Raw genomic sequence first — 23,205 nt, 5'->3', positions numbered from 1 at the left:
TCTATTCTGTGCCAGTATTCCCCCAGCAAACAGGAGAAGCTGCTCAGAAGGCTGTGAGAATGTAAAATAACTAAGTAAATCGCTATTAGGGAGGAAAAAAAAGCCTTTCTTTTTGTCTTTCATCAAACTCAGGAAATTCCCCAGGCTTGACGCACACCATCACTCAAGTCACCATTTTCCATTTCAGTTTGTTCTTCATTAGCACGGTAAGAACGATAAAAGAAATGTAAGGTAAGATTTATACGGTGGTCTGACACGTTAGCTGCACTTAAATACACTTAGCAGGCTGACAGAGCACTTAACTTTGGCGGGTATGTTAGCGCTTGTCCCAGCTCTGACCACATAGGGCAAGTGAAAGGAGGAAACGCAGCGTCCAGATTGGCCTACACAAGCACTAAGCTGTTCTCCAAATGATCTCACTTGTGCTTTCTTCACCTTCCTCCCAGATTCCCAAGCCACTGCTAGTACTGCTGCCGCCAAAGGAAGATGAGATCAAACTCCAACACAAGGAATTTCTGTTCCCACAGAGCTCAGAGAAACCAGATGATCTCAGAGGATCATGTGAAGCAAGTCCATGACACTTCCATGAGGCAGAGCATCTCCAGTACATTGCCAGCAGTTTCTTAAGAGTCTACAGTGGGAAAAATTAATGGCTTTGCTTATTTTCCAATTTCTCTCTCCCACTTCCTCCTCTCATTTGCCAGACTTTTATTTTCCCTTCCCCCATTAGCACCAGTAGGCTTGCAATGTACATTTCTCTTCCAAGGGGAATCACATCTAGTCTTGCACAACTTTTGAGAGGGCCAACACACACAGCTAAACTAAACTACTTGTCCTCTGGCATTGTTTCCTCAGAGATCCTCCCCACAGACACAATTTAACAGGCCTCTTACAAAAAAGGAAAGAATAAAAGGCAAGTTTCTGTGATCTAAGATGCTTTTGGGAGTTCTTTCATCTCCACCTTTCTGAGCACTCAGTTTGCAGTGCCCACATGAAGCTTTTAAGATGTACATAAAATACACCCCCTAACCCCACGTAGGTGTTTTCAGAAACATCTTCTTTCCTAAGGACTGGAGGGAACTTGTGGTAAACTAACATGCCAGTAAGTGCCACATGAGGGTAAACGCTGACACGAGTGGTGACCACTGTATGTTATACTGGAAATAACGGGAATGCTCCAACCATTACACCTTCACACAGAATCAAGGCAGAGGCAGTGCACTGCTTTAAGCACTAAATTAGAGACACTCTCAGACTCAAGCATGGGACAACTGGAAACAAAAACATATGAAGAGAAGAACACCGTTACCTTTAATACGCTTAAAAGCGGCCAAGCCCTGAACTCTACTTTAACAGATGGGTCAGACTATTTCTGTTCCCTCACACTGCGTGCTTTTGGGGAAAGCCTTGTTTTTGACACAGGGCTTGACAAAGTGATGATTCATCCAGGATGGGCAGCTTGTTGCCAGCCTTAATTCACAATTAACAATAGGACAGCCGGATATGGGAAACTCATGATTCAACACAAAAATTGCAAAGTCAGCCGTTTTTCCTGACCTTTACACATTTTCCAGTGGTAATTTCTGATCGGGATATGTTTTAATTAGTTTCTCCAACATAACAGTAGTTATCCTTTATTTCATTAACATTATGCTTGTCCTTTAGGATGGCGGTCCAGATTAAATACATAGCAGTTGATGTAATCACACTCTCTGAAACTGCAAATGTTTCGATTACTCAAAAAAACAAACAGCACGTGTGTGCACGGAGGTTCGAGCACATAGGTACCATGGGCAAGAGAAATGCACGCTGCACCTATATGCACTTTGTGACAGTACCACCCGCCCTGCTGCCTGTGGCCCTGCCGGGATGGCCATTGTGTTGCACAGGGAGTCTGGCCGCTGCGAGGAACAAAGGGATGCCCTTCCCAAAACACAGCGGCAGCAGATGTCCTGCACCGAATCCCGGCAGCCTCAGCCTCCCTAAGTGCACACAGACGGTCTTACTTCGGAGGCTACAGCAAGTGTCCCCTCAGGGAAGCTCTCTGGGACAACGACCCTGCCCTGGAAAGCCCTTCCTCAAATCTCTCCTCCCAGAGTTACTCGACGGCAGAATTCACCATCCTGCTCCGAGCTACCAGCATTCTTCCCACGGTCCTCCCCTCTCCCCATACCCGAGCCCGCACTTTTGAATTAAGCAAAGCCGCGCACACACGGTAATTATTTCAGACAAGAAGAAACAGATGCCACAGTCCCTTTCTTTCCAGAAAAAGCATGCACACACACACACATCCTTGTTTTAAAGGGTAAGATCCGGACCATCTCCGCGTGTGTGCACACCAGCATTCATGCCTACAATAAGACGCCTAGAGCCCACAGCCATTCAGCAGATGCTGAGCGAAGCCACAGCGCCCGTACATCGTCCCAAAGCCGCAGTTTGTCCCGGGAAGGGGCGCCCAGAACGCGCCGGGGTTCCCGTGCTCGGCACCAGCACTCCGGCACCACCGCCCCTAACTGCAAAGGACGCGGCGCCGAACCCCCGTTAACCCAAGAGCTCTGCAGCACCGACACCGACCCACCCCGCGGGTCCCGTCCCGCTCCGCAGCCCCGCAACCCGCCGGACCCGCCGGACAAAGGGGCCCGGTCCGACGATGCGGGCAAGGGGTGGGTGCCGGGGGAGCCATACCTGTGCCGCCCAAGGGCGCTGCCCGCCGTGCCGAGGCAGCAGCCTCCCGCCCCGATCCGCCGGCAGACGCTGCCCTGTCGAGGCGGCGCGGAGCGGGGCACAGCCCCGGCCCCTCCCCGCCGCACACGGCAGGGGCGGAGGCGCCGCCGCCAGCCCCGGACCCGGTCCCGGACCCGGCTCCGCAGCGCCGCCCGGCGGGCCCCGCTCCCTGCGCCCGGGGCTGCCCGGGCTCCCCTGGGTGGAGCCCAGCCCCGCAGTCCTGCCCGGTGCCAGTGGCGGTCCCCTCCACGCATAGTTCTCCCGTCCCGTGAGCTGTGAGGGATTCTTACCCCCCTCCCCGTGCGGCTTAACACGGTGTTAATCTTACCGCCTGCACACTTCACCCTCAGCCTTCAGAAACTAACCAAAGAAAAGAAACTGACCCAAGTAACGAGTGATAGGGCAAGAGGAAACGGCCTCGAGCTGCACCAGGGGAGGTTTAGATTGGATACTAGGAACAATTTCTTCACAGGAAGGATGATCAGGCATCGGAACAGGCTGCCCAGGAAAGCGGTGAAATCTCTGTCCCTGGAAGTGTTCAAAACCGTGTAGCCGTTAGTGACATGCTTTGGTGGTAGACTGGGCAGTCTGGGGTAATGGTTGGACTTGATGATCTTAAAGGTCTTTTCCAACCTAGCTGATTCTATGATTCTACTTCTAACATCCCCAGCCGGATTCCTGCAAGGTCGTTTTCAGCACCTCCTGAAAACATGCCAGCATTTTAAATGTAAGCACCCAAAAGTATTTACAGCAGGGTAACGCATCTTATCTGCCCAGCCCTGCCCCTGATAAGCACATAAACCATCAACAGTGTAGGTCGACTGCCCCATTGTGTAAAGAGAGGGAAAGAAAGGAAAAGCCCTAAGGGCTGTGTTCATACTGTGTGGCCATTCTCTGGCTTGAAACCGGGTCTGTGGGCAAGTAAGCAGAGGTTTCTCCCCAGCCCCCAAAACCTCCCCAGTTGAGACAGGGCAGTATTTAGGTTTACAGACCACACTCACACAGCAAAATACCCCCCATGAAGAGTTTCACCGCATGTGCTTTTTCCTAATAAGCCAACTTCCATGTTACCTCATTGTTATTTTTTTCATGTTTGAAAGTAGGCTCTTTTCAAGCTGGGTTGTTTTTAAACAACAAGAAGCTTCAACTCAACTACAAGCTAACCCCGTGTTGGACAGGTAACAGCAAAGAGGATCTCAGCTGCACACACACCAGAACCCTGCACAGTATGTGGAAGAAATGCAGCATACATCACCAGGTTCAATATGATCAGAAACACGCAGTGAAGATGCAAAATGCATTTTTAAAGCCCTTCTTGTTAAAACACGTTAGTTATTTCATAGTGAGTACTGATTCATAACTCATCACTATTTTATTACCTGGAAATCAGCTCCTAAGATTTGTCTCACCCTCTCATTCTTAATCTGTAAAAATGACTACTTTCACCAGAAGTGGTCAAAAACTGCTTCAACAAAATACTTTCCTCACTGAAAAATTTAAGGCTTGGTTAAAACTCCGAAACAGTGATAGTGTGATGCAGGTATTCTCAGGAAGGTAATTTAGGTTTGGGGTGGTCTGGAAGAGGCAAGAGCCATTCCTGAGCAGCACCATGACTCCATCCTTTTGCCCTGTTCTTCATTCAGGTTAATGTCACTTTGCTCGTGACTTTGCTTGCTGTTCTGCGACTTAGTTATTGCATTCTTTCCCAATTAATGAAGGGGGAAAAGTACTTTATTTTTACTCCTTATCTAAATGAAAACTAAATTCAGGTTTTTGTAAGGAAAGTAGTCACTGCCCAGCCAATGCTATTTACCAAAACTGCACCCAGAACATTCAGTAGCATCACAAGGCAGTCACTGCAAACATTGCACAAAGTATCTATTTCAACTTTACACATGAAAATTATCAAAACTTTTTGCATTGTTATGAAAACACAACATCTTCTACCTCAGAAGTTAAAATTCCCCATTTCATCCAAAGGGAAGCATCAGCACAGGACAAAAGCAGTGTAGCTTTCCTGCCACAGTCTTACTGCTGTGGTTCAAAAGGGTTAATGGTGGTTACTTCTTAGCCACACTCTTTGTGCCTCTTTGCTGCTTAGATTCCTGTAAATAACAATGTCCATCTGTAATAGGTGGTGGTATTTGGTAGCATTTATAACATGGATAATAATTAGCATCCTTGTGAAGGTGCCTTGTCCTCCAGGAAACAAACCAAAACTATCCAGAGTTCTCTAGTCTTCCAGCACTCTGTTCCCACTTTGTTTCATCTCTGTGTGAAAGAAGATAACCTCATTACCCATCCTTATTCTGAGGCAGTTTTACATTCTTGTGAATGTGAATTAGAAGCCTATCACTGGAGCACCTCCCATACAAAGACAGCCTGAGAGAGCTGGACTTGTCCAGCCTGAAGAAGAGAAGGCTCCAGGGAGACCTTATTGTTGCATCCCACTACCCAAAGGGGGCCTAACAAGAAATCTGGAGAGGAACATTTTACAAGGCATGTAGGGGTAGGATGGGGTGCAATGGTTTTAAACTGAAGGAAGGGTGATTTAAGTTAGATACAAGGAAGAAATTCTTCCCTGTGAGGGTGGAGAGGCACTGGAAAAGGTTGCCCAGAGAAGCTGTGTCTGCCCCATCCCTGGCAGTGTTCAAGGCCAGGCTGGACAAGGCTTGGAGCAACCTGAGCTAGTGGAAGGTGTCCCTTCCCATGGCAGGGGGTTTAAGGTCCTTTCCAACCCAAACCATTCTATGATTCTTTTTACTACATCTACTGGACTACCATAATTACTACTGGCACAAATCTGCAGTAAACGTAAAAAAAAAAAAACAAATTTAAAATAACCTAAAAGATGTACAGGCAGATACCAAGAATGCTTTTCTTCTGGAAATATCACATTTCTTAAAGCCAAATGGTGTATCAGCATATAAGTGATCAGGGATGATCAGTATTCAACACACATTCAGGTCTCTTTTGAACATCAGTTAACCTAGAGGATATTTAAGAGGAATTTCCAACTACTGAACCATTAAGCGTGTTTTCTTAGCACACACATACGTCATTCTGAAAGGGCAGAGGCTTCATTTGGCAAGAGCCTAGAGCAATTTCAGAGAGAAAATGGGAATGTGGCTGCATCCCTGTTTCGCAGTTCCCAAATCACGGCCGCGCCAGAAGCTGTGGCAGACATCTGTGTCCATCAGAGCAGTTTAGGAACTGCTTATTTACAGACAACCTCTTTTTATTTTCCTTTTCTTCTTTTGGACATTTCCACAGGGTGGACACTACCCTTTCTTGATTACAGCCTACAGCTTCACAAGCCAAGCAAGTCAGACACAAACCCAACTGTAAAACCAGCTGTTGCTAAGACTGTAAGGGCAAAACTGTGGCATTTCATGGTCCCATTTAGATTGACAACCCACAAGTCAAACACAAAACAGCCCTTGCATTTGTCTATGACAGTCCCTGGCAATTAGAAGAGCACTAGTTAATGTCTAAAAGTACCTCCTAGCCAAGCTTGCCTAGAAAAGCAAGCAAAGAACAGCTGAGCCAGGCACTTCAGAGGGCAAAACCAGAACTACTATGAGCCATAATTTGTACTGCCTGTCAGGAACTGCAGCAAGGCAGGATAGTAATCTAGTCTCAGTTGTGTCCATGGCTCTAGGATGAAGTAGCTCACTAGAAATACAGAAATATCTGACATTATTAGATAAAATTGGATGAGAGAGAGAAGCACTCTCAAATGAATTTAGTTGGTTAAATTTAAATGCCGTAATTAAAAAATCAATACTTGAGACAAATATTCTTATCTATAACTTAAAATTAGCTTTCAACAGTTAAAAAAAAAAAAAAGAGAGAGAGAAAACAAAATAAAACCAATCCTTGTTTTTCTTCATATTTCTTTCAGCCAGCAAAGATAGTTACTGATTGATGTGACCTATTATTTCATCTTGTTTGGGTATACAATTCTCATATATGGAGAGATGAACCAAGTGAGTTCAAATTATTCCTATTTGTAAATGAGGAAACTGAGTCACCAAGCAAAAATAAAATAAAATAATAAAATAAAATAAAATTAAAATAAATAAATTAAAAATAAAAATAAAAATAAAAATAAAAAAATAAAAATAAAAATAAAAATAAAAATAAAAATAAAAATAAAAATAAAATAAATACAGCAGTTCCTTCACAGAGCTGAAAACACAATTTAGATGTTCACGTTCCTAATCTCATACTTAGCTGCCAGTCCAAGCTTAGCCATTTTTCCTACACCCAGGAAAAAGTGAGAAAATTCCATGCCCTCTGAATATGTTGCAGCTATACCTCTGTTCTAAATCAGTGGGACTGGGTGCATATCAGAAGTTATGGGAATACCCCTTACAGTAGCTGTAATACTTTTCCATTTCAAGCAAAAAAACCCCAGTACTCGTAACACCACCACAGGTAACCTTGCTAAGACTAAGCACAGGGATTTAAAAATAGTGTCTGGCTTATTTGTCGTGGAAAATGGCTACAGGTTTGAACTCTATCTGCACCCAAGTGAATGATTCAACAAGCAAGCTGCCATTGGTCCAGCGAATTCCAGTTTTGTGACTGGAAAACCAGAAAGCAAAGACTGTACATGAACACAGCTCATCCTTCACCCACCTGTGGCAAATTAAACTGCATATAAGTTATAATGAACACGCAGTGGCTCTGTACAGCCTCTTGCTGGAATGCTCCTCAAGTGTTTTGGAACGCATAGATTAAATTCAGTACTGAGATCATCTGCTTTCTCCAGTGGTGGATCTTACACAGGATTTATATTCCCACCTGTCAAAACACTGTCAGCTTTCCATTTTGCCATAATGTCTCCTCACTGTGCCAAATAGGGACTTTCCCTTTTTACCCAGGCACAGCAATATGCCTTCAGTTAGCACGATATTTTTATCCTTTGCAGCAAAGACCTGCATAAGACAGCCTGAGGGTCTAGACCCAGAATTCAAGAGGAGAGGTCACCCATGGGAGATTTCACCCTGTGTGTTGGCATTAAGCACAGGACAGGATTTGAGAAGCAGCACTCACTTTCTTTCTGTCTGATTCAGGCTTGACATCAGTTTGGTGCATGATGCAAGCTATCAGAGTTCTCCAACCTAGCCTGTATGTTTCATGCTAACATCCTCAGTCCAATCCAGTGATCTCAGTAGCTGTACCTAATATCCCACCAGGCAAAATGAACCTCAGCATGGTTCATCTGCTCTGAAGGGCTGAGCATCTCCCTCTTACAAACTTGGGTGATCATTTTCTGGTTTCTCTTTGTAAGTACCTGCTATGCAACGCACAGAAAAATGGACTCCCCAGGAAAGCAGATACTGCAGTGTCTGATGGATACACCAGCTGCTGGATCAGCACATTGAGCCATGAAGCCAGGAGACCCCAAACAGGTTTTCTTCTCTCACTATTTTTAAACAAACCTCATACACATTTCCCTGATACAGTGCCTTAGTAACTCTGCTTTTCAGTTCAAGGGTAAGTACTTCCATTGAAATTGAGAAAAACACAGAAAAAGAAAATTAAAAACATGAGAGATATAAGAACCTTCTGAAACGACATCTTAATTCTGCAAACTTCTAATGTATTTCAAGAGCCTAAGGAGGAATTTGATCAGAGGTAACACTTGACATTTCAGACTTCTTAAATAATACTTACCCACCCACCCAAATTATTGTACTGTTGATGTTACAGAACAGGGGAAGGTCCTATTTTTCCTAATAGGACAGATTCATTTTCCCTTCCTCTATAAAACAGATATTTTTGAGACACAGCTGCATGTATCCATTCACAAGCACCCCCTCAAGCAAATTGTAAAAAACATAATTAAGGGAGGGAAAGGCCCAGTGTCCTGTGAGACTGAAAAGTTCATCTCACATCAGTCCTCACATTTAGTGGCAAGGGAAAAACCTGCAGTTTGAAACCATGTAGGACTAGAGAGACGTGTCTTTGCGCAGCAAAATGCAAACACAAGTATTCCCTCTGCAATCTCCATGCATACAGGGATGCGCAGCCTGAAAATCTCTGCAGCAGGATATTTATGGATATTCCTTCCTCATTTTATATCCTTCTCACAGAGTTCTTTGATTTTGTAATGCATATGTTTTTTGTGGATTCCCAAGCACAATATGTCATGTGTTAAAGATGGACTTGCACTTATATTGAGATTTCTAGCCACATGTCACATCTGTTTGTGGAGATCCTCTTTCCCACAGGCATACGAATGTAGCAATGACATGTTCTTGTGCTTTGTATGGTTCTCTATTATCTGGGACTCCACTTAGAAAGAAAACTTGCACTTGGATTAAGGATATTGGACTGCAACTATTCTTGCAAGCAAAATTACCCAAACATAAGTGTTGGAATTGAACTGTAGGTATGTGCAAGCTTATTTTCAGAGTAAACCCATATATATTATAATAATAAATCCCACATCACGTATTGAGGCTTAACAAGTTGCTGCAGACTGGAAATGACCATTCCTGTGTGGTAGTATGAAAGATGTGAAATTTCTACATATTTATATGTATTTATACATATAAATTTATACATAGTCATACAGTATTTATCAAGACTTCTAATGAGGAATTATGCTTTATCACTATTTTTCCCACTCTTTAAATCTGGTCTTCAGTTTCCACTAGAACTTGTAAAATGAAAGCCTACTTCCTACAAAAGGAATCAACAGAAGACAGTGTTAGAAAAGGAGTTGCACCACTTAAGCCAACGGAAGTTTAATAGAGAATAACATTATAAAAGATCTCAACCTAAATGCTAATACTGAAAGGTGGCCAGGCACTCACAGATAAAGAAGTTATTATGCGTGTAATTCCTTTAGTTATGTATGATTCTCTCACCTTTGTGATTTTCTTCAAGAAGAGTTAAAAGGGAAACTGACTATGGAAGTTTTAGGCTGTGGATTCAAAATCGTTTTGACTGCAATTGAAAGGGCAGACAGATGGACAATTCAGCCAAACTCTTTGCTGGCTATCCACCAACCTACGGATGGTAGCAACAATGAAGGCAGTATAAACAATGAAGAGAAGTGCAGCATGGAAAAATCAATGGCTGAAGAACTCAGGAATGAGATGTTTCTGGAAGTTCCATCTTAATAATTTTGTAAGCCTGAAAGCCTTCTATTTCCCCCGCTAGCAAAAGAAAAGGGATCAGATTGTCTGGGGCACATGAGGACAATTTTTTTCTTCCAACCTAATTGCAAGAAAAGCCTGTGGAAGGTAACCCAGCTGTGAAGGATGTGACTGCACATGCCAGACAGACGTTGCCAGCACCACAGTTCTTCCTATGTTCCCCAAATGTTAACTACTCACTGGGGATTATGCACATCTTATATGCAGGGAAATAGCAATTCCTTTGTTCTCCAGCTTTATTACAACACAGTGAACTCTTTAGGAGTGAAACCTTTTGCCAACAAGGAGCAAATGAATAACATCTGTAAATGGTGTGTTTCTGCTTCCACCATAGGTGAATGCAGCACTTGTAAGAGATGATGTTAGCAAGCTTCTTGAAGCAATCCAGCCCCAGCTACACCAGCTGGAACCAACTGCAATTCTACTGGAAGAAGCAAGGCAACAGTGACGTAACTGGTGCCTCAGCCAAACTTTTAACTCTGTCCAAATAGAAACAGAGCAAACACATCAATGCAACTTTCCTCTACATTGCCCTATTAACTCCTCATCATTGCAGTTACTCAAGCTATTCCACTACCTGTTTGAATCTGAGAATATACTTAATGAAATGTCATCAGATTAATCACTAGTCTATCAAAATGTAACTTACAGTTACGCTTTCAGCATTCACTGATTGTGATTGATTTCACTATTGTCTGTGATTATTATTCTGTGTAATATACAGATTCTCATTTTCACATTAAAAAAAAATGTAAATTCTGTATGTTTATGGTGTGTGGTCCCATGCATGTGTTGCCCTATAATACGTATTACAAACCATTTTCTTTCTTAGATCTCATAGACAGTCACAGCCTGTCTTTTCTTCAAAACAACTTTTGTCATTTCATATTCACTCATTAAAAACACTTTTACTGTGCGAGTAATAAACCATCTTTATCTCAATACTGGTTTAGCTAAAGAGGCCTTGTTACTTTTTGAAGGACTGCAGTCAGTGAAGTGCACAAACCATGTTCATCCTTAAGTACTGTTCCTAAATGTGTGCTTATTTGAAACAGAATAGCTGGGCTGAGCCAGGCTTTGAACATTGAAAATACTCTCCGTAAAATCCATAATAACTGCTTAACAAAGATCGCTATTTTTGTTCATCAGAGGCACAGGCTTGGGGCTGACTACCCCACAAGCCCTAGGTATTGTGCCCACTTCCAGCATGAGGTAAAAAAGGGTAAAGAGAGAAGGACGTAAATAAAAACCCTGTGCCAAGCCGATTTTTACCCAGCAGACCACAACAGGTCTGAAGGTCACATTTCACGTGCATAAACAGGGATATTTCTAACCGACACTTACTAAACAAGCACTACTTGCTTTAGACAGCCCTGAACAAATATTAATTGAAACCATCTGTAGGACACGTTATCTCTGAAGTGACTAAAGATGTACAGTTGACTTTGGACTAAATAACCCAACAGCTGCCACACAGAAAAGGCACATTCATGAAAGTGATTTACTGTTTTAATATAACAACGCAACTAGAGAGGGCTCACACATGACCCGATGGTTTCTATGATTATTCTCTTTAGGAAAGCACAACCAAGAAAGAGAAAATAGCTAGAAAGCTGCAGTTTCATCTGTATAATTTGTCTGTGAGCTTTGAAGCACCTGCTTAAGGGACGAATTACTCTTTTGCCTTAAAAAATTAATGAGAGAGGGGGTCCTGGGAAAAAGAGAAACAAAAGGAATCTTTCCTCCAGCACCCATCCCAAGAGCTGGTGAGAGTTAGATGTGTTATACTTAGTACAGCACAAGGATTGTTCCTCCTGTAAATCTTATAAATACTGGGAAGCCGATAAGGAAAAGGGTGCTTGCCTCTCTTCTCCATCTCATCTGCTTCTTAGTGCCTATACAAAAATAGGTCAAAGTTACTTGCTGCACTGCCTCTTGTATTTAGCAGCTACCTCAGCAGGGACAATGCCAGAAAAACTTTCATTATAGGATATGTGATGAGGGTTACAGGGCTGTACTTTACAGGGAACCATACTGTCAAAGTCAACAATGTGCCAGCAAGGCCATGGAACCCAGCAGGCTCTTGAAACACAGGACAAGTAAAGCAAAAAGGCAACACAGAAGCAGGAGCAGGTACTGTGGATATGTGTGCTATTCTAGCCCTTGAAAAGAACACTCATAGCAAGGGAGCATCTGTGATCTGATGAAAGGATGGATAAAACACACTTGCTGCGGTGGAAGACTTAGGGATGGTAACTTTATCAAGACAGCATACCAGAAAAGACAAAAAAGTCTGCAAAAAGCTGGATTCTTTATTGCAAACAAAGCTGGTAGACTTCAAGTAAAACTATGTAGGCTATAATGAATGTTTTTGCCTGTAGGGAGAAAAATGAATGGCTTGAGTCCAGAAACTGTCTCTGCCTACATACAAAGCTAGGTCTGTAGGAGATCCTTATTCAGCACGTTTCCTACAAAAGACATTAATTTACATTTTCTTGTTTAAAGAACAGATAACTTTCTCCATGTGAGATATTCCAGCAGACAGGGGCTCAGAAGAGCAAAGGAGCGCACTGCAGAGAAACACACACGTTTCATACAAACACTCACCAACTGTTGCTGCTTTGAGATTTCAAAGCTTGTGAGGAAAATGCATTGGGTTAAGGGTTTGGTTTTTTTCAGAGCAGAAACGAGGATATCAACCCTGATTAGCCTGCAGCTGCTCACCTCCTGACAGTGCAGTTTGAGAGGCATGAAGCCTTAATCAAGCTCAGATGTAAGGAAGGATTTCTTTTAAAGGCTATCAATGTTAATGAACAACTGGGTCTTGTTTAAACATCCAGACTGTGATATGGGCAAGTCTCTGAGTTTATCATGTCCTTAATCTTTTGAACAGTGAGATTTTATTTGCTAAGCATTGGTCAAGCCAAAAAGAATAAGTTTATCCTGAGTGGCAGTGGCTGGACTTAAGTCTGGACTTTAGATAGCAAAACATTCAGGATTTTAAGCAATTTTGCCCCAGCTACCTATGTGGAGTTTCAGGCTGTCTTTGTAAACCCAGAGACTAAAGGAAACTGTCCTGGAGCCTTACTGTAAAACAGAAAGGCACATTCTCACCCTAAAAGGCTTTTACTTTGTGCTTCTGTATCTAAAAGCTAAAAAGAGATGCTGAATCTTTGTGCCAAAAGCAACAATACAAGCACAACTGGATGTACTAATGTTAGCTATGGCTTTGTTATTCCTTGAGCATGTTAGGAGAAGAGGATTCCAAATTAAACACTATACTGAAGGCTAGAAACTAAATACCATACCAGTTTTAAAAACAAACCCTTCAGAAAACTATCCTCTTCACCTCATTTATGAGGTGAATTTATATGGGCTCATTTTACCCTATGAGTCCATATAAACCAGTTTTTTACTGGTTTTGGTTATGCCAGTAGTCTATAGCTGCAATACTGCTGCAAAAAACATACAGGTGTTTAATTTAAAATAAAAAGGCTTTTGTGTGATTTTTTTAATCATGAGACTGTTTTTACTGATATTAGATTTTTATGAAGCCTTTTGAACTTACACTTTTCATATACAGTGGTTCAGATCATACACTAAAGTATGTCCTGTGAAATTAGAATAGGCCTGCATAATTATTACTAAAACAAGGCTTTCCAAATGCTAACTCACTGATCTGTTCTGGGTACTGTTGCACAACAGCTCCTCATGAATTTATTAATCGCTGCTGAAACATTCAGTATGTTACACAGGGGCTTCCCACTTCTTCCCTCAGGGTAGACTCCTTTCTTACTGCTCCGGCTCACACAGTATCTGTATTATTGACTTTTTCAGTAATGCTGCAGTTCAATCTTTGAAGTCTTTAAAGAAAAGAGTTGCTGTAGAAAGATGTGCACAGGAAAGGGTATGAAATACCGATTTGTATGTCCAGCCTCCCATTGAAACAAAGACCTACCCTCTGCAAGCAAGATTCAACTAATAATGGGGCAAGTGCACTTTTAATGACCAGTGATACTCATTTAGTACTCCACATCCCTTCCAACTGGAGTGGAAGAACGGTTGCAGCTACTCCTGCAGCCTCTTACCCCTCTTGCTTTTTCAGCCCTCACTGCAGCCAAACTTTTAGGAAATTTGGTAAGATTTATATTCAGCCAATAAATAATTTTCTGAAAATCATGCCCTAAATCTGGAGCTTTGCAGATATCAGGTGGTGAAGGACTTCAACTTTTAGCTTGATCCTGCAGCTGCATTAACACTTCCTCAGGGAAGTCTGGGTTTGTTCCAAAGTTCTTATCTGCCGCCACTCTAAATACAACACAGCATGAAGTTTAGATTCAAAGTTATTTACGTAAAGATGTGATGGAAATGCTATTGTCAACTTAGTCATCCCGTGTCCACATTACGCAGATATTTCAAAACAGACACCAATTACAGGGAATTTTGTTTAAAATAATTTTAACTCTGTACTTAAGAAAAATCATATAGCAAGACAAACATCCTGATGCACAAGCACAGGATGGGATCATGCTACCGCTTCACACAGTGTTAAATTCACCACCACACTGATACCCAACACAACACCCAATTATCACTGAAATAGCAAATTTTTCCTTTAGGATGCACATCTTCTGTGTCCTCATTAGCAGAAGACTATGGCACAGCTGTGGAAACTGCTGCCCTTCCGTTTTCCTAAAAGATCCACAGAATTGCTAGGGTCACTAAGAGAAAGAAAAAGAGAAACAATCTGCCCCCACATGCCAGCTGACCTTTTAGACATAGGGCAACACCTACCAGCTACGGAAGCTGGAACCCACGGATGGGAGCCCCAAGACTGCCTCTGAATGTCCTTTGATATGGTTGAGGGTGTAGTCATGTCAGGATAGAGCTAACAAGGACTGCTTGCACTATCTGAAGTCATGCTTTAGTCTTCACTGCAGGCATTCCCTTAGTGTTTTGAGGCATAGTCACTCTTTTAGTATTAAGCAGTTCGTAATTTTAAGTAGGGAGACCATGCATACCTATAGTCTTGCCTTAAAAATTATTAAACAGCAAGGCTAATTACTGATCTTAGATGTCTTTTTTTTTTTCACTTGGCACTTAAAAAGCAATAAAAATAACAAGTTGGTTTTGTTTGTTTGGGATTTTTTTAAGAGAAAAACTGTTCATCCACCTGTGTCCTTCCATGATCTGTGTGAAGAAATCTTGAGCAGCATCTCCTTCCTCCCCTTTCCTTGCCAACCAGTTAGCTACAGCTGATTTCAAACACAACAGGAATCTATAGTAACTTATTTTATTTACACAAGGGATTCAGTATTGTCTTGTTCTCTTTCTTCAGCATAGTCTTCCTAAAAAAAGAAGAAAGCATTACATATTCTAGTTCCACAGGATGCCAAACATAGACATCCCCTGAGCAAACAGAGTAAGTTACTCAGTAAAACAATAAAGACAAGAGTAAGATTACAAGAAAACATCCTTTAAAGCTGTAAATACTAGCTGCAAGGCTTAATATTACACCATAACATTTTCATGCTGGGGCTATTCTGATCTCAGTCTCTTCTTACTGCTAAAGCAAGCAGAATTGTTTCATTATTATGGATCTCCCAGGCACTATTTTTGCAGAAACAAAGGGACTTATGTTGACGAATGTGTCTGACAGCCAATCAAAACTAATACTGGATCATGCATCTCTTGTTTTAAGATTTGGCACCCCTAATAAAATAAAATACATTTAAAACAAAAAAAGAAATCAGAAGTGAATAGCCTGGGGAGTTTCTGCTTTGGCAGAACTAGTGTAAGGCAGTAGCCAAACACATTGCTACTGGCATCCAGTCTTGGAAATTTTAAGCCAGCAAGATCACAGCTTGCTTCAGTATAATTAAAACAGATGTTCAAAAGGAGCCCTGTAAGGCTAAGTGAAGAAATTATACAAAATGTATTTTAATAATCAAAATGTCTTAAGCCATCAGGAGAGGGGGAAATGGTATTTCTGTGCTTTGAAACTAAATCAGGAAAATTGAAAAAAAAAACAAAAAAAAAACACCCAAATTATTTATGGTAGTAATTAGATGAGAGTTCTCCTCCATGCCCTAAAACAGTCAGTGTCAACACTAGTGCAATGTGTTAAATGTTGTATTCTATAGGTCTTTAATTTTGCAAGCCCAAAATGCAAAGATTTTACAAAGAATAGTAAGCCATAAACCAAGGTCTTCTAAATTCATGTATTGCCATTTTCTTTAGAACACTGTTGGCTATTATGATGTTATTGCTCAGATGGACAAACTTTTAACTACATGGAAAGTGTTCATAGCATTACCCACTATATGTGCTTCACTGCGACTGCTTTTTCCTGATTGTGAAGGGGGAAAAAAGCCATCAAACTATTTAATAACTGGTTAAGGAAAGCTCATGCCTAAAACCATTAGGGTCATCATAGCTATTCTTGTCAAGCTCCATACAGTCTCTATAGGAAACAACTATCACTTTGTAAGGAAACATGATTTTCTGTTCAGCTTCTTCAGTTTCTAACAGATTTTGGATGTGTCTGTTCACATTGCTATTTTGAAGTCACTCACCTCATTTTTTAATGACTTCATAAACAGGGCTATTGTCTCCTGGATAAAGCACTGTCTGATTTACGTCTGTATTAAATACTCCTTATGACTCTCTCCAGCAGTATAGAGGACCTTCATGGAACCGTATGACACTCAGGCTGACTAAGACCCATTGCAAATGTCAGAATGAAGTAGAGGGGTCTCTTTAGAAAGGGAGAAGTTAGGCTCCCTAGCATTTAAAGAAAAAGTGAGGTACAAGCCATATGCATCTATTCTATTTTCTCCATGGATGGCAATAATCCATATGGTGACATTTCATCTATGAATTCCGTATTTTTTAGCAATATTAAGTAATAGCTTTCTAGTCTTTTGTTCAGAATTGGCACACATACTGCAGTCCTCAAAATGTTGCAGCAGACTTATGGCAGGGAAGTTGTTAAAAGAATTCCAAGGCATAGGCATTAGGAATTTGGTGGCAGAACAAGGGTAATTCAAAGCACAGCATTTTTACAGTCACTCTAAGTAAGTCCATGCAGATAAGATAGAGGTATGGCTCACAAGACACACGATAAAAGAAACACACTTTATCCAGCCTACAACATGGTTCCTGCACTCCTCAGCCTCTCCTTAGAGAAATCTGAGGGGGGCCATAAATCAGGTCAATATGTTAAGGTTGTTAAAAGAATGACTAGAAGTATTACCTTATTTTGGTTCCAGGATATTCTAAATTGCTTCACCGAAACCCTTCAGTGGCTGCTGACTGAGCTCTGCCCTGCTAGTCACAGAACCCAGAGGCATCAGAAACTGCTCGTGGGCAAGATCGTCCCCTGCTGTACACTTCCAGCCATTTTTTACATCCCCATTTCAGTGTGCTGAGCAGTCTAGTTTCTAGGTATTACACAAAGTAATTGTTCCACATGCTAAGAGATGTCCTATGTGTCACAGGCAGATCTAACTTGTCTTCTTAATTTAACTTTGGATAAAGAGATGATTATTGGTCTTGTGATCAAATTTAAGATACCTTATTCTCTACATGTCAAAATTATTTTGAGTAGCCTTATGCATCTTATACAGTATAAGAATACAATGGGGAAAATAAAATCCAGGTAAGAAAACTGTACTTGGTAATACAGAGTACCACTACCCAGCCTGAAAATCTGGTAGTCAAGCTATCTCTAGTGACCTCATGGTTCTGCTATGATTCACAAATATAGGAATCCACTAAAATGCTTTCATTAATCCCTGATGTTTTACTGTACGCAAAAGGCATGCAGCTTAAATACCAAATTATACAACAGGCTTTAACCTTCTGCTGTGGCTCCCTCCTGAATCTTGCTGGCTCAGGGAGAGAAGCGGATGATGAATTTGAATTTCGTCAATTAAAAATTTAGAGACAAGGTAGGGCAAAATGTTTTGCAAGATACGGTTATCATGACTACTACGTTTGATTGAATAAATGATATTCTGAAGGCCATGGTTCACCACCTTTTTATATGAATGGGAAACCAGTCAGCTTTACCTTCCTGAAAATAGGTTGTGCAACCCCTGTAAAAACGGGTGCAGACAGGAGCTGAGGAAAAAACTAAAAAGTATGTTAAGGGAGGGAAACAACTTATTTTATTAAAACCAAGCAATTTTTGCTGTATTCCCCCTCCAGCTTCTTCTCCATTGGTGTGCATTTACATGGATTGTTATGGGATTGCTGTTGCTGTTGTTGTTCTGAAGACAGTTATAAAAGCTAGGTTCCATTCTGTTGCTTTCATTAACAGTTAACAAAAACAGCAACAAAAAAACCCACCGCATAAGCAGACACAAAAGTTACACACCAGCTGATGAGCTCCATATTTACTACTGAACAGCAGTGATTGCTGTCCTGCATAGCTGCTTCCAGAGCCATTGGGACTGGTCCTACTCAGAGGTATCAGAAGAAATAATAAACTGCAGCCTTTTAAAAATGAAACACTTCCCTGAACTTAAAGACATGGGTTTCTACCTCCTGAATCTTTCTGCCTGCCTCCTTTCAAGGGGTAGTAATCAGGTGGCTGCAATGCAGGTAAGCTATACGGCTGTGCCCAACAGCAAGCCAACTGCCACCACTTCCAGGCTGTTTGAAATGCTTAGTTGCTTCTAGCTCTCTGCCCCCTCAAAGTTACTCACTCTTTCCTGATGAAATGCTACCTGGGCTTACCCAGAGGTCTCCAAGACACCCAGGAGCTACTGAGGGAACAGTTGTCCATCAACACGAGGGCACAGAAGCCAGCATAGCTGGAAGGAGTTGTTCTGGGCTCACCAGGGCTGGGCCATGTTGCCACCTACAAAGAGTCAACCAGCCTGATTAGACACTCATTCCTTTCATCAACCCTGCCTTCACCACCATCATCAACCTACACCACAACTCACACAGCTGCTGTTTCATCATACCCTCACAGACAGGTCACACAAGGCTTTCACCTCAGCAGAAGTGCTCAAGGCCAGCACCAGCGTAGGTCTCCGCCGCTGGCCCCTCAGTCCCGTGCAAGCATCATTTCTGTCTCATGCTGTTAGCCGAAGCAAAAGCTCTGCTTTGTCTCCACTGATATATTGAGGCTGTGGGAAGCATCTCTCTACACATAACTACTCCACCAGAAAGCACTCATTGCCTATCTGGTGAACACATTACCTCAGATGCCCAGCCCCACTGTCTTGATCAAGTAATTTCACTTTACTTATTCATGCCTAGAAAACAACCAGCACGCCCAACTTTTAAAGTTCACCATGGTAACTCAAAATTAACGCATTCAAGGGTAAAAAAGATTTAAAAAGAGGTGCCAGAACCAAGGAAGCAGTGTTTGCATCACAGGAGATTTGCTTGTAAACTTCTTTCCAACCTAAATCACGACCCACCATCTTGATCTCTTAACCCTGTCAATCTTTTTTCCAAGCTCTACTGAACCTTTTAAGCAGTACAATCATGACTGTAAGTCCTGTAGCATTCACTGACAAACATTGACTAGAGCAAAAACATACATTTCTAAATCTGAAAACCAACCAAGAAAACTAAATTTTCTGTTGTAATATAAAATCAAACCTGTCAATCCTTCTTTTTATTTTTTTTCTTTCTTATTTTTCAAGGTAAGCTTTAAATTAATGACCATTCTGGGAATACACTTGGGGGGGGGGGGGGGAGTGGGGGTGTATTCCTTCTTCTCATTCAGATTTGAAAGATTAACTCTTCTATTATTAAACTGCATGAACAGATGTGCAGTCTCCTTTTAAAAGTACATGAAAGATTAGTATAACCAGAATACCTGGAATAAGAACATTGAGGAAAACTCTGCCATGCAGAAAGCTGAAATTTGTGTTTGAGATCTGCTATATCAATTTACAGTTAATCCGAAGCTTGCTCTGAGGGGGGCTCAGGTCATTTTTTAATGGACTTCAGCAGCTGCACACACATGAACCTCCCCTCCCCAAATCAGCATTCAACACGCTAGTTTCCACCTATGGGGACGATTCAAATCCTTAGCAAAACGATTTGATGCCTGGTTTACATTCGAAACGGCATATTAATTTACAGGAGGCAGGATATCACAAGTTTGTCTTTAACAAAAATGAGTGGGATGGGGCTATTTCAAACTGGGATTGATGCATTTCTCTAGAGCCACAAGTTGGTCCTTTTGAGCTGCTGCTAAAATCCTGGTGCCCATATTTCCCAGGACTTGTGCTTTGCAGAGCTCCAGGGTGAGGAGGAGGGAGGAAGCAGAAATTTCTCCAAAGCATCACACTATACTTAGTGGTTAGTGCTACTCTTTGCAGACCAGGGCAAACCTAAAATCCACCTTTAACAGAGGTGCTGTTCCTCATAGACATTAGTAAAACAAGAGCCCTCCACACAGGTCCTCTGAGGGTCTCCTAAATATCTCACCCTGCCTATAAAACTCAGTGATTTTTGTGAGAAGACTCTCAGTTTGCACCTTTCAGCATCTGTTTCCTCAAGAAATTCAGCATGTCCAAAACCTACCCCAGCACACCTCTGCATTTAGGGGAACAACATCTCATTTTGCAAAACCTCACCTTTTTAGCACCTATCCCTAGTCAGAAAGTCTAGTAGAGGTTGCCCTCAGTGAATGATGTCTGGTGATGTCTTTCAGAATCTCCTTCTGAACATTATGCCTCATGAAGGGTTCACTGCCGTTTCTTGACACACTAACTCCAGGCTACAAGGACCTGACATAACATACTAATATCAAACGCAAGTTGCCTCATTTAAAAAACTCCTTTAACTTCCATAAAGTACTACTTCCGAACTCACTCCATAGATCTGCCTAAGCTGAGACACAACAGGACATGAAAGTAAGTGCTAATAAAATTATATGACCCCTTGAGAACAAGCTTTATTTTGGTGGTAGTTTCTGCATCATGTAAGCTGAGGCAAGAGAGAATTCACACACACAGCCAGCTAAGATGTCATGCGATGATCATCAGTCTTGAAACAAGTATTATAGCACTAGCGGGCGTCAGAAGAGCATCAGCACAGCAAGAGTTAAGAGCACGTACTTTACTGGTGGGAACAGTATGGGGAACAGAAACAGCAGGAATAGGATCCTTTACTATGACTTCAGTTTTTATTAACGTATTTTTACAGGATATCCCAGTTAAGCCAGACAGCTTGTTTACAATAGGGCCCTGTCCAAGGACAGCTTAAAACTATTATACAGTACATACAGAAGGACAATACAGTCCCAGTACAAGCTACCAGCAGGCAGTAAATCATGTCAAAGCCTCATGTTACACCTGATTAACTGCTTGGCTCCAGTACTACAACCTGTTCCAAGAATGCTTGCTTCAATGTAGTTAAGAGTTGTCAGAGAATTTATGTAATTTGATGGCAAGTTATATAAAACAGTGCCCCAGTGTATCATTTAAGAACTATTACTTGGCATGAGCTGCAAGAGTGTGCTCTTCACACCTGCAGCGTCCTCTGGTGCTATGTATCCTTAAAAAGGGACTCCATTTAGACGTCTCATTTACTTAGAGAAATCACATCACCTCTGTCCCAGCAGGATCACCTAAGCCTGGATTACAACTCTATCTGAATTATGCTTCATCAAATTCATCCAAAATGTTATCCCTTAGGAGCTGGCCCATCCTCAACACAGCCACTGCAATTAAACTAAATTTTCCACAGAATTTTTCTTGATTCTGTGAAATGGGTTAAAAAGAGATATCCTTGTACAGCTGGAGAACTTACAGTTTTCACTAAACATAAGAGCCTGTAAGTGGACCAAACAATGAAATCTTTGCACCATGGGAACACAAAGAAAACCTTGTTTCTGTGAGGCTCAAAATCAACCCAGGCCACTAAAAAGGCAAATTGCAAAAGCATCCTAAGGTCCTTAGATGGCATGCCTGTCAAACATTCAAGGCACTATGAAAACCAGCAAATAATCTTTATGAAGTCTGTCTTCATCCAATTGTCAACCAGCAAGCCATGTGGCATTAACTGAGCTGTCATGTGTCTTGATCAAGAGTTAAGAATTTAATTGTAAAATCCATCAGCTCTGCCTCTATATGCACAGCTTTTTCCAGAGCTGTGCAGGAGCCTAGCAGAAAGACGGAGCTCAATTTTAGCAGAAACACTCTCAACACACACACAAGTGAACAAATCCAACATTTTATAGCATTCTTCACACCTTGCCAGCAGGAGGCTTCTTTATAGTTTAACAGATCAGTATCTTTTTCTAAAGCACAGTCTCATAATTATTGTATCTTTCCTTGGTCAAGGCAAGTGATACATCAGCTTTAGCCTTGATTTCATAAACTGGTAAACTGGTTTGCGCTTAAAGTCTGTGTAGGAAATGTAAACCTAGCAAAGAGGAGAATTTCTTACATTTGGCATATTGCAATACACGTGGTGGGAAGAGCACCTGAATTCCACCTCTTGTTTATTGGGTGAGGCGATGTCTTATTTTAACAATAATGTCACAGATCATAGTAAAACATTTTCTTCTAAAACTGAGTTCAGTTAAGTCTTCCAAAAATAACTGCAGAACAGCAAAGCACACATCTGTGTGCAAACCTATTTATTTGCTTTTTCTGCTTAGTCATAAAAGCATTTCCCACAGCTGTTACCAGCTATTAACAAATCAAAAGCCTGATATTCCATCACTTTTCGCTGATAGATGATGACAGAAGAGCTAGTAACAAATCCAAAGCCTGATATTCCATCGCTTTTCGCTGATAGATGATGACAAAGAACTCCTTACTCCTTCTGGAGTAAGACCCAAACTAAATACCAAGACTTTGGTGAAACAGACATGCAAAATCTTTTAGAAATCCAGATTTGGAAATGCAGATCATCCACAAGCTGTAGAGACATTTAAGGCAGAGGAGAGCACCTGAACGGTATCTCTTCGGTAGCATTTAAACACAAGCCTTTGTGGAACTGGAAGGGAAGGCAGAAACCAGCACTCATTCCTTAGCAAGACATGACATGAGTGCCAAGCACGGGGGAACAGCAACCTGAAATGGAAATACATGTGACAGCACTGGTGGGGGGAAGCTTCTGGGGGAGCAGTTAATGCTGGGGAAATGTTTGGGGATGGGTTAGCTGAGGCCAGCTTTTCTGAGGACTTTTGAATCCTGAGCAGCGTAGGAATTGTCCTTACAGATGGCACAGCTTCAAGGGACAGTAGCTCTGGCAGGACCATCTCTAATGCTGCCACGTTTATGGATTCAAAACTTGCAGCTGCCTAGCTGGGGAAGGAAGAAGG

The 23,205-nt window shown here is 41.8% G+C and overlaps 1 protein-coding gene across 3 annotated transcripts in view; it reads right to left on the bottom strand.

Annotated features, from left to right (window-relative positions):
* The window catches only part of MYO1B (myosin IB), a 113,249-nt gene extending 110,449 nt beyond the window's left edge, over positions 1–2,800 (bottom strand). For all 3 annotated transcript variants that reach the window (XM_057419749.1, XM_057419750.1, XM_057419751.1), the window contains exon 1: positions 2,686–2,800. The gene's annotated coding sequence lies outside the window, so the exon portion shown is untranslated. The remainder of the gene's footprint in view (positions 1–2,685) is intronic.
* Between the last annotated feature and the right edge of the window lie 20,405 nt (positions 2,801–23,205).

Source organism: Pezoporus wallicus, unplaced genomic scaffold (genome assembly GCF_028554395.1).
Source record: "Pezoporus wallicus isolate ANWC-B61680 ecotype Strahan unplaced genomic scaffold, APGP_CSIRO_Pwel_v1 contig_4710, whole genome shotgun sequence".
Lineage (NCBI taxonomy): Eukaryota > Metazoa > Chordata > Aves > Psittaciformes > Psittacidae > Pezoporus > Pezoporus wallicus.
The sequence above is the reverse complement of the archived record's forward strand: the minus strand, read 5'-3'. Positions and strand labels throughout refer to the sequence as shown.